At 45.7% G+C, this 13,944-nt stretch overlaps 1 long non-coding RNA gene across 1 annotated transcript; it reads right to left on the reverse strand.

The window, feature by feature from the left end:
- Positions 1-151: 151 nt before the first annotated feature.
- On the reverse strand, positions 152-1,866 carry LOC144112768 (uncharacterized). Its single transcript, XR_013310456.1, has 2 exons — positions 1,556-1,866; positions 152-500 (listed from the first exon to the last, which is right to left on the reverse strand). It is a non-coding gene; the product is annotated as an uncharacterized LOC144112768 (long non-coding RNA).
- Between the last annotated feature and the right edge of the window lie 12,078 nt (positions 1,867-13,944).

A 13,944-nucleotide genomic window follows, 5' to 3' on the forward strand; every position in this document is an offset into this window, starting at 1 on the left:
TGTTCCTGCAGAACCGCATAGTGCCTTCCTGTTTATGCCATTGCAGCAGAAAATGCTCCACAAAGCTAATGAAAACAAAAATTTCACTAACATACTGCTTTGAGACAACTTAAACGGGTGCTGAAGCCCACTGAAAATGTAAATCAGGGAATGAACAGGATGATTGTGGGCACTGCATGTGCCTACTTTTATTGCATAGGAGGGGCCAGTTTCAACTTTATTACAGGAGGGTAGTGACTTTTCTAATTGCATCATCACCGAGTGGGATGCTTGTACCCATACCACCACCTCATTCAGCACTTGAGCGATGACAGTGCTAGAGAAGCTCTTGCTGAACATTATAATCTAGGCCCTTTGAATTGAATGTTCATCGTAGGTATTTTACAAAGATAACAGCCCTAGCAGTGCTACTGGGATTGCAACTCGCTGCAAACGAGGCGGATTCTGTAGCGCTGGGCTCTTGCTGGCAGTTTGTGAAATTGGCATTACCCGAAACTGCACTGTAAAAGAGCATAAAGAAAACGATGTCTTCCGCAGTAATTCATGCCATGCAACATGACATGGAAACCATCACACGGCCAGTTAATTTATTGCCTTCAGGTTCAAGACGTCTGCCAGTTTCTATACGGTAGCTTCAGACTGTTGGACTGGAAAATTACATTCTCTTGAAGGCACTTTTTGAGCAGGAGCTGGACTTGACCTGATTTTCATGATTTGTGCTTCGGGTGCACAAACTGGGTAATATCAAGCTTTTATAGTCTTTTTTATATTATAGTCTTCTCTTATTATAGATTTATGGTCTTCTCTTACTGTTGTGTCCTATCTTTCCTCAAGCAGAACAGTGGCTTGAGCTATGTGGTTGAGTGAAGTTGCATCACCTGTTAATGTCGGATTAATTTTTTTCTTCTAACTTATCACAGCTGCTGAGGGCCATTATTGCCAGAGGGTTATGTAAGGTGTGTACTGTACACAGACAGGGAAATCTCTTAATTCCAACCTGCGGTATTTACAAACTGGCACTTCGCTTCCGTCAAAATCGCGTATTTCAGTGCGACAAAGCTGCGCCTTTACCCTTTGTTTCTAATCAGCATAGTTTGAACAAATTTTCGGTCACTTAATAGTTTGAAGTATCGAGACGTCGAATGCCTGACCAGAGCCGCCGCGGTGTCTGAGTGGTTATGGCGCTCGGCTGCTGGCCCGAAAGACGCGGGTGCCATCCCGGCCGCGGAGGTCGAATTTCGATGGAGGCGAAATTCTAGAGGCCCGTGTACTGTGCGATGTCAGCGCACATTAAATAACCCCAGGTCGAAATTCCCGGAGCCCTTCACTACGGCGTCTCTCGTAGCCTGAGTCGCTTTGGGACGTTAAACCCCCATAAACCAAACCAATACCTGAGCATTGGTACGTGGCCATATACAGTATTGTGCGTTTTTATCGCTGACACTTTTAAAAATTTCCCCGCCTCAACCGCTGGCTCGTTTGCGGTGAAACTGCACACAGAGCTTGCGTATTATGGTATCTTTTGTATCGTAGCAAGTTTGACAATGGTACTTACTTAGTTCAGGCGCACATGATGCGAAAACGTAAGCGTCTACGAGAGATCGACGAGCCAAAACCCGCAGACGACGCTTTTTCGCTGAAGGGCGGCAGTGGCGCCATCTGTTCGCGGTAGCGCAAAGCGTCACGACAAGGCCGTCGAGGAAAGCGTTGCAAGGAGCGCGGGCCGTTTGAATATGCCGTTCCTGTCGTTTCGTCTGCTTCTACTGAAGCGCTTACAACATTTTCGACTAATTAAGCGGAAAAATATCAGAACAAATGATTTAACGAGGCTTTACCTTTTAAAGAATATTGTTTGCAATGCTCGCCTCGGCGGCCTAGTCGTGACGGCTTCCAGTGCCCAAAACAGATGGCGCCACTGCGGCCATTCAGCGAAAAAGCGTCGTTTGCGGGTTTTGGTTGCCGATCTCTACGTAGACGATTACGTTTTCGCATCATGCACGGCTCAACTAAGTAAGTACCATTGTCAAACTTGCTACGATACAAAAGTTACCATAATACGCAAGATCTGTGTGCAGTTTCACCGCAAACGAGCCAGCGGTTGAGGCGGGGAAATTTTTGAAAGTGTCAGCGATAAAAACGCACAATAGTGTATATATTTCCCACCCTTTGCGCGCGCACAATTTGTCCCTAAACGTAATAACCGTTGGATATATTGTCTTCATCTTCAAAATACTTGTCGCGAATCTCAAAAGTTTATTATAACGACAAATTTATATATAAGACTGCTCAAAGGGAGCACGGCTACAACACAACCACCGTACACACGCGCTCACTCTTCGCGCTCTTAATGCAGTTCTAATAGACTGACCGAAAGTTTGAGCTATAAAAGCGAGTACGAAGCAACGAGAATTCACTGTGTGAGCGTGTGTTCGAGGAAGGATCGCGCATAAAAGGTTTTGTCACCAAATGCACTGATCGTAGTGCTTGTATGCGGCACAGCGAAACAGTGATATCGATATGAGATGGAATTCCGCATCTGGCGCTTCTAGCCCTCGCAATGAAAAGAGGCAGGATTAATTTTCCCTTTGCAGAACAAACATTCAGTAGAACCCGCTGTTACGTTCGCGGTTGCTCAGTTTTTCCCGGTACGTTTTTTTTTTTTCATATGAGCCAGATAGTCCAGCTGCCACAGAAGCCCCTACAACTGAAACTCGATCGCCTATATCTGTTGCATAATGCAATTGTTGCATAATTCCCTTGTCGTACGTCGTGAAAGTCACCTCACGATGGTAGTTTACACCGTCCCGGAATTCGTTCAATGCGCGCGTAACGGCGACGCCGACCAGAAAAAGCGAGACTATACACGTACTCTATATAGGCACTAGTTCGCAGCTGCGTTCGGCGACTTCTGGAAGCACCCAGGCCAACGCCAACAGACTTACAAACCACGTGATTTTTTGTGCGTGTGTTGGCAGAGTTACATCGACGCTTGCGCGAACGATAGCACAAAAACGAAACCATGCCGGGGCAGACGGCACAAACAGCGCTGTACGAAATGCGCTTGCGTGGGTTCGCTCCAACAATTTTGTTTCTGCCATCCGCTTTATTCTTGTCGCCTGCACCTTAAAATACACAATTTCTAGATTCAAATATAGCGATGATTCTATGGGATTAATGAGGCCACCGCGATAGCAGCGAAGAAGCGCGCGCGCGTACCGCATCTTCGCACGCTAGAGGCATGCTCCCCTTTCATTGCTAAATTCCTTCCACAGACAGCTGCTCAGGCTAACCGAGACTCATCGCAGTGCGTTTCTGAAGGACGGTATTTGCATACGTCCGCTTTGTCCCCTTTTCCCTTGTATATCATGTTCATTATACTTGATCGCCATTCATTGGGGGCTTTGCCATCCACTACCATTTTGTTCACTACCTCTATTAATGTTTGCTGGGGTTTTGGTCCAAGCTTTTTTATTAATATAATCGGAGTACCATCTGGTCCTGTCGACGTGTCACTAGCAACCTTCTCTTGTAACGCGAGCGCATGGTTGCGCTCTCTGGAGGGCCACTGCGCCCGACACGGCCGCGCATCGAAGCGAAGTGGCAGATGACGCGAAGCGTTCGTCGCGTTTTTAGCGCTCGTTGAGAGCTGCCAACCAGCAGAGGTGTCCCAACTTCAAGATGCACTTTGACAAGTTCGTTATTGGCAACAAGGTGTACATTTATGACGGTGTCTCCGAGTCCGTGCAAGAATTAAAAGCATAGCAGTCACCGCGAACGAACCGGCGCCCGGTCCTGGCGTTGTATACATAAGTCCAAGCTCCCATCAGTGCGTCCGCGTATGTTTTGAACAATGCCTGTAGTGCTCGCTGACGTTCGCGGTTTCATCCCAAAGAAGGAAACTGTGGAAGCTCTTTTAAAAAACAATCAGAGTGATATTGCGGTATTCACCGAAACATGGCTGACTCCGGACAGCAGTAATGACGAACTGCTTGAAGACATGTCATCTTTCGCCATTCATAGGCTCGATGGGGCTCGTCGTAGGGGCGGTGGGTTTCTCGTGCTGGTAAAATCGGGTTCACCTTCCTTCACTTGTTGATATTGGCTACCGCAGTGAAGTCCTCTGTGTAAATATTTCGCCTCCTGGAAGCACAAATATACTGATTGCCTCTTACCGCCCACCGAATTTTGATGCCTCTTTCACCAGCGATCTGCACTAGGTCTTTCTTGAATTTAATTTTCGCTTTCCTCACGACAATTATATACTTTGTGGCGATTTTAGCTTTCCTGATATTGAATTGATCAGCTTATCTGCATCCCCCTGCCGGTCAAAAGAATTTTTTTACCCCGCTTTTACTTTTAACATTTCCTGAAAAGTCAGCACGCTAACTCGCAATAATAACACATTGGATCTAGTCTTGTCCACCCCTCGAGATTTGGTACAGTCAGTGCAATGTGTCAGTGGTGTGAGCGATCACATAATGCTGTTATTCGACTTATCCTTCCCCAACCCTGTCCGACAACCATCTGTCCGACAATACATGCGCGACTACAAATGGGCAGACATTTCTGGTATCAACTAACAGTTAGAAATATTTTCTCATTCTTTTCGCGAACCTGCCACTAAAATCTGTGAACAAAAACTGCTTGTTATACAAGCACAAACTTTTATCTCTGATTCACAAGTACGTCCCTCTCGCTTCTATTGATAGCAATACAGGAAAAGCGTGGTATTCGAACGCTTTGAGAAAGCTATCCCGAAAGAAAAGAACGCTTTTTTCTTGCAGCCAGGACATCACATTCTAAGCCCAAATGGGAAAAATACTTGCGTGATGCAGTACACAAAACTTTTAAGACGCTCAAAGGAAAAGTTTCATCAGCAGGACCTACTCTGCGTCCTCCGTACCAACCCCCTAAAGATTTGGAATATACTTACTCCTCACGAAAAGCCACAACATTTCCTTATTTAATCATGACAGCTTCCCTGTACCAAACGATCAGCGTTCTGATGCTATGAATTCATAGTTCTCTTCTATTTTCACATCTGAACCTGCCCTGAGCAGACCTACCCTGCCTCCTTTAGACCTCATCCAGATGCCCTCCATTCATATCAGTTCCGAAGGAGTCGTAAAACGTATTGACAGCCTTAACTCTCAAGTAGCCCCGGCCCCGACAATATCCCTGCAAAGGTACTTCACTCTACTAAAATTATTTCCAGCAATATCTTAAAGATCATATTCATCCAGTCCTTAGTTAGCAATTCGATTCCGGACTACTGGAAACTAAGCAGAGTAGCTTCTGTGTTCAAATCGGGAATCCATCCAATCATCGCCCTATTTCATTAACTGCCTGTAAGATCATGGAGCACATCGTTTACTCCAATGTTGCAAACCACCTTGAAAATAACTCTCTTGTTTTTTGCAAGTCAGCATGGTTTCCGCTCTGGCCTTTCATGCGAGACCCAACTTTGTTAATTCACTTCTGACCTTAACTTTAACCTTGACTCGTCTTTCCAAACCGAAGTAATTTTTCTGTAGTTTTCGAAAACACTCGATGATGTCTCCCACTAAAGGCTAATGTTTAAATTGCCTGCGTATTCTTTAAATGCCTGTGTATTGGTCCACTAATCTTATCCTGGATTAACTGTTTCCCCACAAACCGCTTCCAATGCACAGTCTTCGGAGAGTATCATTCCGCCACTGACGAAGTAACGTCGGGCCGTTGCTTTTTCTAATCTTCGTAAATGACCTCCCCTATATCATAGCATCATCCATTGGTCTGTTCGCCTTTAACTGCATGTTGTACCGTCACATTTCTTTTCACGATGACCAGCTAACCCTGGAGAACAACTTACGTAAAATTGAAAATTGGTGTTCAGATTGGATGACGGAACTGAACGTAACTATAAATTAAAATTTATGCACGTCTCAGGTAAAGGTTCCAACGTTTCCTATGCATATTCACTAAACTCAGCTATCATATCACAACTTGAGTCTAGGAGACCTGATCGTCAATAAACTAACATGGAATGAGCATGTCACAAAACTAGCTGCTGACACTTGAACGCCGGGCTTCTCAAGAAGGTCACTTTCACAATCACCGCCATCCATTGGTAAACTTGCGTACGAAACTTTCATTCGCCCGAAGCTCCAATACGCATTGGCAATGTGGTCTCCTAATCAGGCGCACCTCATTAACGAAATTGAATCCATCCAGAATCGCGCTGTCTGTTTTAAATCTTCAAACTATGACATTCGCTACAGCATCAACAGTATTAATTTAAGTCATCTCTCGGTATCAGCCCACTAGCCCTTAGATGCAAATTTCCTGCCTCTGTCTGTTTCATAAACTTTACCACAACTGCCCCAATCTCTGTGATTCTTTACTAGTGCCACCAGTGCACACGTACATCATCTCGTCTGTTCAACTTTATCAGCATCCGGCGCTTACATGGATCTACACACGCATTTAACAAATATTTTTTTACCAGGAGAAATTGGGACATGGAAAGAGTTTCCTGAGCATGTTGTAATCGAACGTGTTCCTGTTAGATTTAAACAATGCCTGATGTGTCATCTGAAGTCATAAATTGTTGCTTCCTCTTCGTTTTGATTGCAGCGCCTGTATCATTCGAAGTGTGATTTTGTACTTGAGCCTTTTGAGTTTTGTGCTTCTATTTTGGTCATCAATTTTAGTGTTCTTTTCATTCGTAACCTCCCCCTCTTTATCTAATACCACACCCGAGTTAAGGGTATAATAAATAAGGATGATGATGATCTGTTTACATTTGTGTTCCCGGCACAGTAAGCGCTTTAAGGGAACTAGTGGAAGCCTTTCATATTTATGAGACTTACACCGCGTGCATTAGTGAGCTATCCATCGCGCTGCAGAAGCATGGGATTGTGCCCTAGGTGAGCATTTTATGAGCATAGCCACATATGACATCATCATTGTAGCCTGTATATACTGTTAAATCTCGATATAACGAAATATTCTCGTTTTCTTAACTTCGCATTCATAGAACGTCATGTATATTCAGATTCTGTATAACGATGTAGATTGTACTGCACTTTCAATGTGACGAAATTTCATTGCTGGCTGAAAACGAACCTGCCGAAAAATTATCGCAGGCGCTCGTGGTTGAGCGGAGCCTGTGGTGAAGCGCGCATCATCAGAGCGTGTACGCAATATATGAGACCTGCCCGGATTTCCCATACAGAGTGCATAGGCAGACGCACTGCTGGCCACGGCATCTGGGGTAGCCGGAGCAAGGCTGGCCGAGCATCTCCGCAACCTCGGCAGTCTGACAGATCAGCCTGTGGCCATCACTGTCTCACCCAAAATTGAATAAAGAAAGACTGGCTAATTGGCGCTATTGATTCACTGGCTGAAATATGGTAAATAGCGCTAGAAAATGCAAGGGACAAGAAAAAAATAAAAATGAGACATGCTCGACGTCAACTCTATCATCACGTCGATGTCTAGCGTGTGCCCCATCAGTATCTTTTCGTTGCCTTTGTATTTTTTAACGCTAGTTACGATGTTTCAGCCCAAAACTGGCACCGAATGCAACAAAACGCTGCCGGTGCTCAATGGGAGCGCACTGCGTTTATCGCGTTTACAGCTGCCCAAAGCTTGGTAAAAAGGACTGGAACGGTTAGTGCTTGGCACACCCGTCAGCTGTAAAGCCAGTTGTGTGCTTCACACCTGCCAACCTCGCTGCTCACTCACACGATGTGCGTATGTGCAAGAAGACACACACACGCGGTTACGGAGGAAAACATAAGGAGCAGGATCAGCCTGATTTTATTTGAATTGTTGGTGATTCAAGGACAGTCTTCTCGCTCTTGGCGACATGGAGAAAAAAGGAGAGTAAGGAGCGGTGGGGGTAGACGACTTGGCCTGCCGCAACGCTCCCGTCACCGGCAGCGACTGAAGACGTCACTGTGTCCGTGGTGTGGTCGGAGCACTTACAGGATGGTGATAAGAGCAAAATTCGTTGGAGGCACTTAGATATAGCTTAAGTGCGGGAAGGCGAAAGCTGTTTGCGACTCATCGCGCTGGTTTGAATTTGCCGTGCTTGAATTCATTTCACGACAGAGGAGATGAGCAGCTGGCGCTCTCTCACGTGACCTAGGCGGCGATGTAACGAACGAACGGTAACAGCAAATAAGTCACGTGGCCTAGGTGGCGATGTAATGGACGGACGGTCACCGCAGTATGCGCCACTAAAGGCTATTGGCTTAGAACCAAAACACAAGACGGGTGCGTCGCCCTCTTTGTCCATGCTACGATGGTAGGCGAGATAGACGTGCTGAGACGGCTTGGGAACTCGCAACATAAGCAAGACGCGCATAACGCTGTTGTTCCTGGTGAAGAAAGGGCAGAAATAAAGGACCATTTTAATCGCAAATAGTTGTTTTCCCGTGAGCTATCCTCAGCGCGTTTTTGGCAGATTCTTAGCATGCTAAGTGACTAATTTCGATGTAGCGAAATTTCAGTACTACGATGTAAACTGCCAGTTTTACCCACTTTGATAAATCGAGGTTTAAACATATTTCTTTCTCTTATGGGTAAACGTTCTGCTAAAGGTTAGCGCCCATTCTACCTTAATTTGTGTTACCCTCTTTCTTCTGTGCTATGTTCTCTAAGCAGAAGGAACTTGCCCAGATTTGCATTTTTCTTCAATGCACAACCACTCTTCTCAGAGGCAAAGCGAAGTTTTAGGATGTACCTTCTTTGCCCAAAGTAAGCAAGCTGTCTTTACCACCTCTCATTTTATCAGGAGGCTAGTTTTATTGAGAGCAGAATAGTGGCAGCACAAGTTCACGTCACGCAGGTTATCCTCGCAGATGCCAAGGGCTGACGACCGCTGCAGGGAGTATCCGCTGGTAGCCAGCTGCTTCCATGGCCACAGCTTCCTGGTTAATTTTAGCAGAGGGGGTACAGTTTGTTAATACTGGAAAAATTAAGGTAGATTCCATGAGAAGTTCTAACCTTGTGTGCATTCTTCGTTTTTAATGTTTGCCAACCTAAGGAATGCTTAGAGTTGGATGGTACTTTGTAAATAGCAGTCAATAAAGACAAGTTGTGCGGCACTATTAACCTTGGAAGTTTTGAATTAACTCTTTTGCAAATGGTGAGGTCTTTTACAAAAAAGCCGGTCAGGCGCCTTGCAATCATTATTGAAATGATTATGTGCTGGCTTCGCAGTTCTTCAGCAATGAGCTCACTAAATTGAGAAGTGTCAGCTGCTGCAGTGTGCCTTCCTCTGATGAAGAAAAGAGTGGAGGTGAGAATGGCTGCCACTAGAATGTTTTACCCTTACCGCAACAACCACCAGCATGAAGCACTATGCATGGTGTCTGTGCAACAGTAGTTTCATTTCCGCGGCGCCTCGGCTGTGGTTTGTACTGAATCTGCCTCCTGAAGCCTTGAGCAATAGTGGTTAGGGCGCTCGACTACTCATCCGGAGTTCCCGGGTTCGAACCCGACCGCAGCGGCTGCGTTTTTATGGAGGAAAAACGCTAAGGCGCCCGTGTGCTGTGCGATGTCAGTGCACGTACGTTAAAGATCCCCAGGTGGTCGAAATTATTCCAGAGGCCTCTACTACGGCACCTCTTCTTCATTTCTTCTTTCACTCCCTCCTTTATCCCTTCCTTTACGGCGCGGTTCTGGTGTCCAACCATGTATAAGACAGATACTGCGCCATTTCCTTTCCCCAAAACCTATTAATATTATTATTATTATTATTATTATTATTATTGAGCAAACACCGTTAGCGATTTCCTCTCATGTGCTTCTTTGGAACGTTAAGAAGCCACTGTAGTACTGGCTGTGTGCTCTGTAGTCATTGTCAAGAGTAAAGTTCCAGTAAAAGCCCGAAAATAATGGCTGTTGTAAAGGGGCTCATTATCTAATGCCACTAGCTCCTACATGTGGTCATCCTTGTGATGCAGTACGCCACACTCACAAGGGCTGATCGATGGTTATTTACCGGAGCCGCAAGCACCACCACTACCACTTCTCGGTGGCCACTGTCTGGCGGTGCGGTGTCTATGCCACACCAGCCATGCCTGGTAAATGTTAGTTTCTTTGTTTTGAAAGGATGAGAAAGAGATGCAACCATGAGGCAAGCTTGCTCTGTGTGAAGGGGTTTCTTTCTAGTTGTTTCTTTGACCAGTCTGGAACAATCAGGTCTAGTCTTGGACCTCACTTTCTTGTCAGGCAGAAGGAAGTCTGGCACAGGATCAAACCCGCATTTGTGCAACATCTCTGGGTGGCTGGCACAATCTGGGGAACCAGCCCAATATTTGCGATCACTTACATATGTGGTTGCTACTCGATAGCAGGCTAGGAAAGTATGAAAACTTAATGCACCGTCTTCATTTCGACATCAAGCAGTTCAGAGACTAGGCAAAGGCGACTCTGTCAAGTGATATTTTCATACAGCATAGATGGCATTAAGTCAAGGGGCATGCAGATGCATTAAAGAAGAAATTGTTTACTTTGGCAAACGTGTGCTCTTAGAATAAACTGGACTTGGCTGCAGCAGTAGCAAGGTGCATGCTTAGTGGTCTTTGGCCAAAGAATGGCCAAGCTTGTTGGCCCTGCCATGTTTAAAATGACAATCATGGGAACATCTTGTGCTTGCTTTGTGTTCGGACATTGAATCATCAAATGACCAAATCTCATGCAGTCAGAACATTGAACGGCCGCAAACAGGATCTTGCCATCAGCTTTTGTTCCCTGTTTAATTTCAGTTGCATCTGTGTAAGCTTTATCTTTTCCAGCTGAATTAGGAATTTCAAATTCTCGATTTCAAGCAGCTTTTCTGCCTCCTTTTGCTGTATCTTTACACGTCGAATCTTTCCTCCTGATCATCGTGCGGCAGTCATCTCCGTTTTCCATGCTATTGTTTCTAGCATGTAACTGTTACCCTGACATGGTGAATTTTAGAAAGCAGACAGGTCTCGTACCTCACTGGTTGCTCTCCTCCGCCATGACGATCTCGCCGTCCTGAGTGACAACGACAGGCTCCTCGATGTGGGTGAATTAAGCCCTGGCTCCCAGCAGCTCTCTCATTTGAACCTCCCCGATGATGCCGCCTTGTTCTTCCAGCAGTTCTTTAACTTGAACTTTCTCGATGCAACAGGCTGGTCCCTTCAGCAGCTTGCTAACTTCTGCCTCTTTTGACTTGCTGGTTGCTTGGTTCTCGCCTTTAACCTCCTCAACTTGGACACCTAGTTCCTTCCGTAGCTCACTGACTTAGCACCTCCACGACTCACAGGTCACCTATCTTCTTCAGCTGCTCGCTGACTTGAGCCTCCTGCTTCCGGTTGATCTCGGCCAGCATTCTCCGAAGCTTTCCTGCGTCAATAAGAACAGAAAGTTGGGCTAGTTGGTGTGGATTCATACTTGGCTGCGCAAAAAACCGAGGACAACAGCGAACGAGGAGACACAACACAAGCGCAGACAATCAACTGAACTTTTATTCACTGAAATGAAGCTTTATAGGCGTGACAAAACACAAAAAACAACAAAAGGAACCGCCACAACCGATGTACAAAGAAATCTTTCCGCTCTCCGTCGGATGTCTCGAGCAGAAAGACGTAGCAAATCCTGTCTTGACCGTGGCAGTTGGTTTTCCCTCTCGATCGTATAGAGGGAAAGAGAGTTTATGATTATGGTTAAAGGAGGCTTGTCATCTTGCAGATTCGATATTGCTCAATCACGTTGCTCAAGGACACTTCTGAAAGGTTAACTTTTTATTAATAAACAAAGAAAGAAGCAAGCAAGGAGAAAAGTTGTTTCATTCGACTGACTCGTAGTGTTACCTGAACAAACCTGCCCTTTATTCCCACCGAGACACCTGGTTTTGAACCTTATGTCTCCACCCTCGGTGGGGACAATAACCACTTAGGTAAATTCACAAACGCCCACCCAATAAATTATTGGGGAACGGAAAACATAACCAGTGAACGATTGGGGAAAGGAAAACACAGCCAATCAATGATCGAGAAAAGAAGATAAGTAATATCGACAAGCACTGTACAAGTATGTGCACTCTTCACCATCAAGATTTCAGAGGATTCTTTTTCCTCCCTCGAGCTTTGCGAACGCTCTTGCTTTCCCATGGGTGCAGGTTGCTTCAACCTCTAGTAAACTCAGTTTCGAAGAAACGCAACCTTCAAGGCCCATCTGTTAGGCACTTTCCCTCACATATACTGTCATCATGTACAATGGACGCATGGAGAGCAACTCTTGTACAAAGCACTGCTCGCAAGTTCCTTCCCTGTGCCCATGAGCTGAGGTTGACTCCTGCTAACGAGCAGTCATTCTTCATATCTGCAGCTAGCGGGGCAATGTCTTGTTGAGCGCGTTGTAGGCTATCAACGAGCTCCGTCATAGACACCCTATGTTTTGAGCAAAGACGTCACAGACATGGGACAAAAGCCACGTCAAACGACACGAATTAAGGTGGTTCGTCGCCGCCCGTGTGTACCCGCCTCGCCGCAAGAACGTGCGCAATGAAATGCAACCTGACGTACACACCATTCTACAAAGAGCACGCAGGAGAGGGTGAAATACTCTCACACACGTGCACTGCACGACACTCCACTGTTGGCACCCTCCCCTGGACTGTTAACCCGGCGCGTGGAACAATGTCCGGCTGCTTAGCCACCGCTGAAGTCCGTGTTTGTGTTTGCATAACACAAGCTGCAATATTGTACGCAATGCCAGCGTCCTCTAGACATCAATGTTGTATTGCCGGTAGCGGCAGTAGTCGACGAAAGTAGAAAAAAACGCCACAGGTATGTACGCACACCATGTTCTGCGAAGGTCTCAGTGCGTCTGCGATGTCTATTTCTCCACCTCATTGCCGGCTCCGAGTTGCATTAGCAGTTTGCTTATTTGGTGAACAGAAAATACTTGCGCCAACAACAATCTTATGCGTCAACGCACTTTGTAAATGAAATGCAGACAGAAAGAAGCCTACTACCTATGCTTAATTGCAATGTGGAATGAAGCACGGCACCTGGTTTACAAACTATACTCTCCAAATAATTTTAAGAGATTAAGCTGTTGAATTGTTTTGGCAAATTTGTTTTAATTGGGGAACACACGGTGCAGGAGTTCACAAATTTGGCCACAACTTTGTTTCGCCACCCCACAGGCTCAGCAATATTGCGAGCGTGTAGGCACCACAACCTGAAAAAAAAACATGCCGTTAGTACAAAAATACGAATCTTATTTGCACGGCACGAATTAAAGCGGCAAGACAGACTTTTACCCAACTGCAAAGCGAGCAAAGATGCATCCAGAGCATTGTAAGAAGAAAGAACGCACCTCATGCACGGGACTGTAAACTTTGGCATGCATTGTAGAACATCGCACCACTGAAATCACTTCCAATGCACTGTAAAAAAGTCAACTTATTTAAGTGATGCATAACTGTGCCAGAGAGAACAAACGCTAGGACTTAAGGAGTGCCCCTCTCCGACTGAGGTTGGAATTCTCAATGCAGATGCAGCTATTCGGCCTGCCTGCCATTAAGTGGTAATAGCATTTCATTAGCGTACCAACCTATCAGTTCGTGTAATTACACATTTTCTGGCATTAATAAACCAGTGAGTACTGGCGGGGGTGGAGTAAGTATGAATGCGTGGTGCTTTGAGTGAACTGGTTTGCGCCACTCGTAGTGTGAACAGACCTACACGAGCAGCAGAGAACCGAATTTCAATGTCATCGTTCGTACTGTAGCAAACAAACGTTGCAATGATCACATGTTGATTCGTTTCGGTCACGTAGCTCGCTATTGTCTCCCTAACGTTCAGTTTGTGAACGGAGTGCTCTGTCAGTCTCTGCATCTAAACTGTCAAACTCGCCATGTCCAAGCAGACAGCAAAAGCGGTCATGAGAAACTATGCTCCCCGAAAAACTAGA

This window comes from Amblyomma americanum, chromosome 1 (assembly GCF_052857255.1).
Source record: "Amblyomma americanum isolate KBUSLIRL-KWMA chromosome 1, ASM5285725v1, whole genome shotgun sequence".
Classification (NCBI taxonomy): Eukaryota; Metazoa; Arthropoda; class Arachnida; order Ixodida; family Ixodidae; genus Amblyomma; species Amblyomma americanum.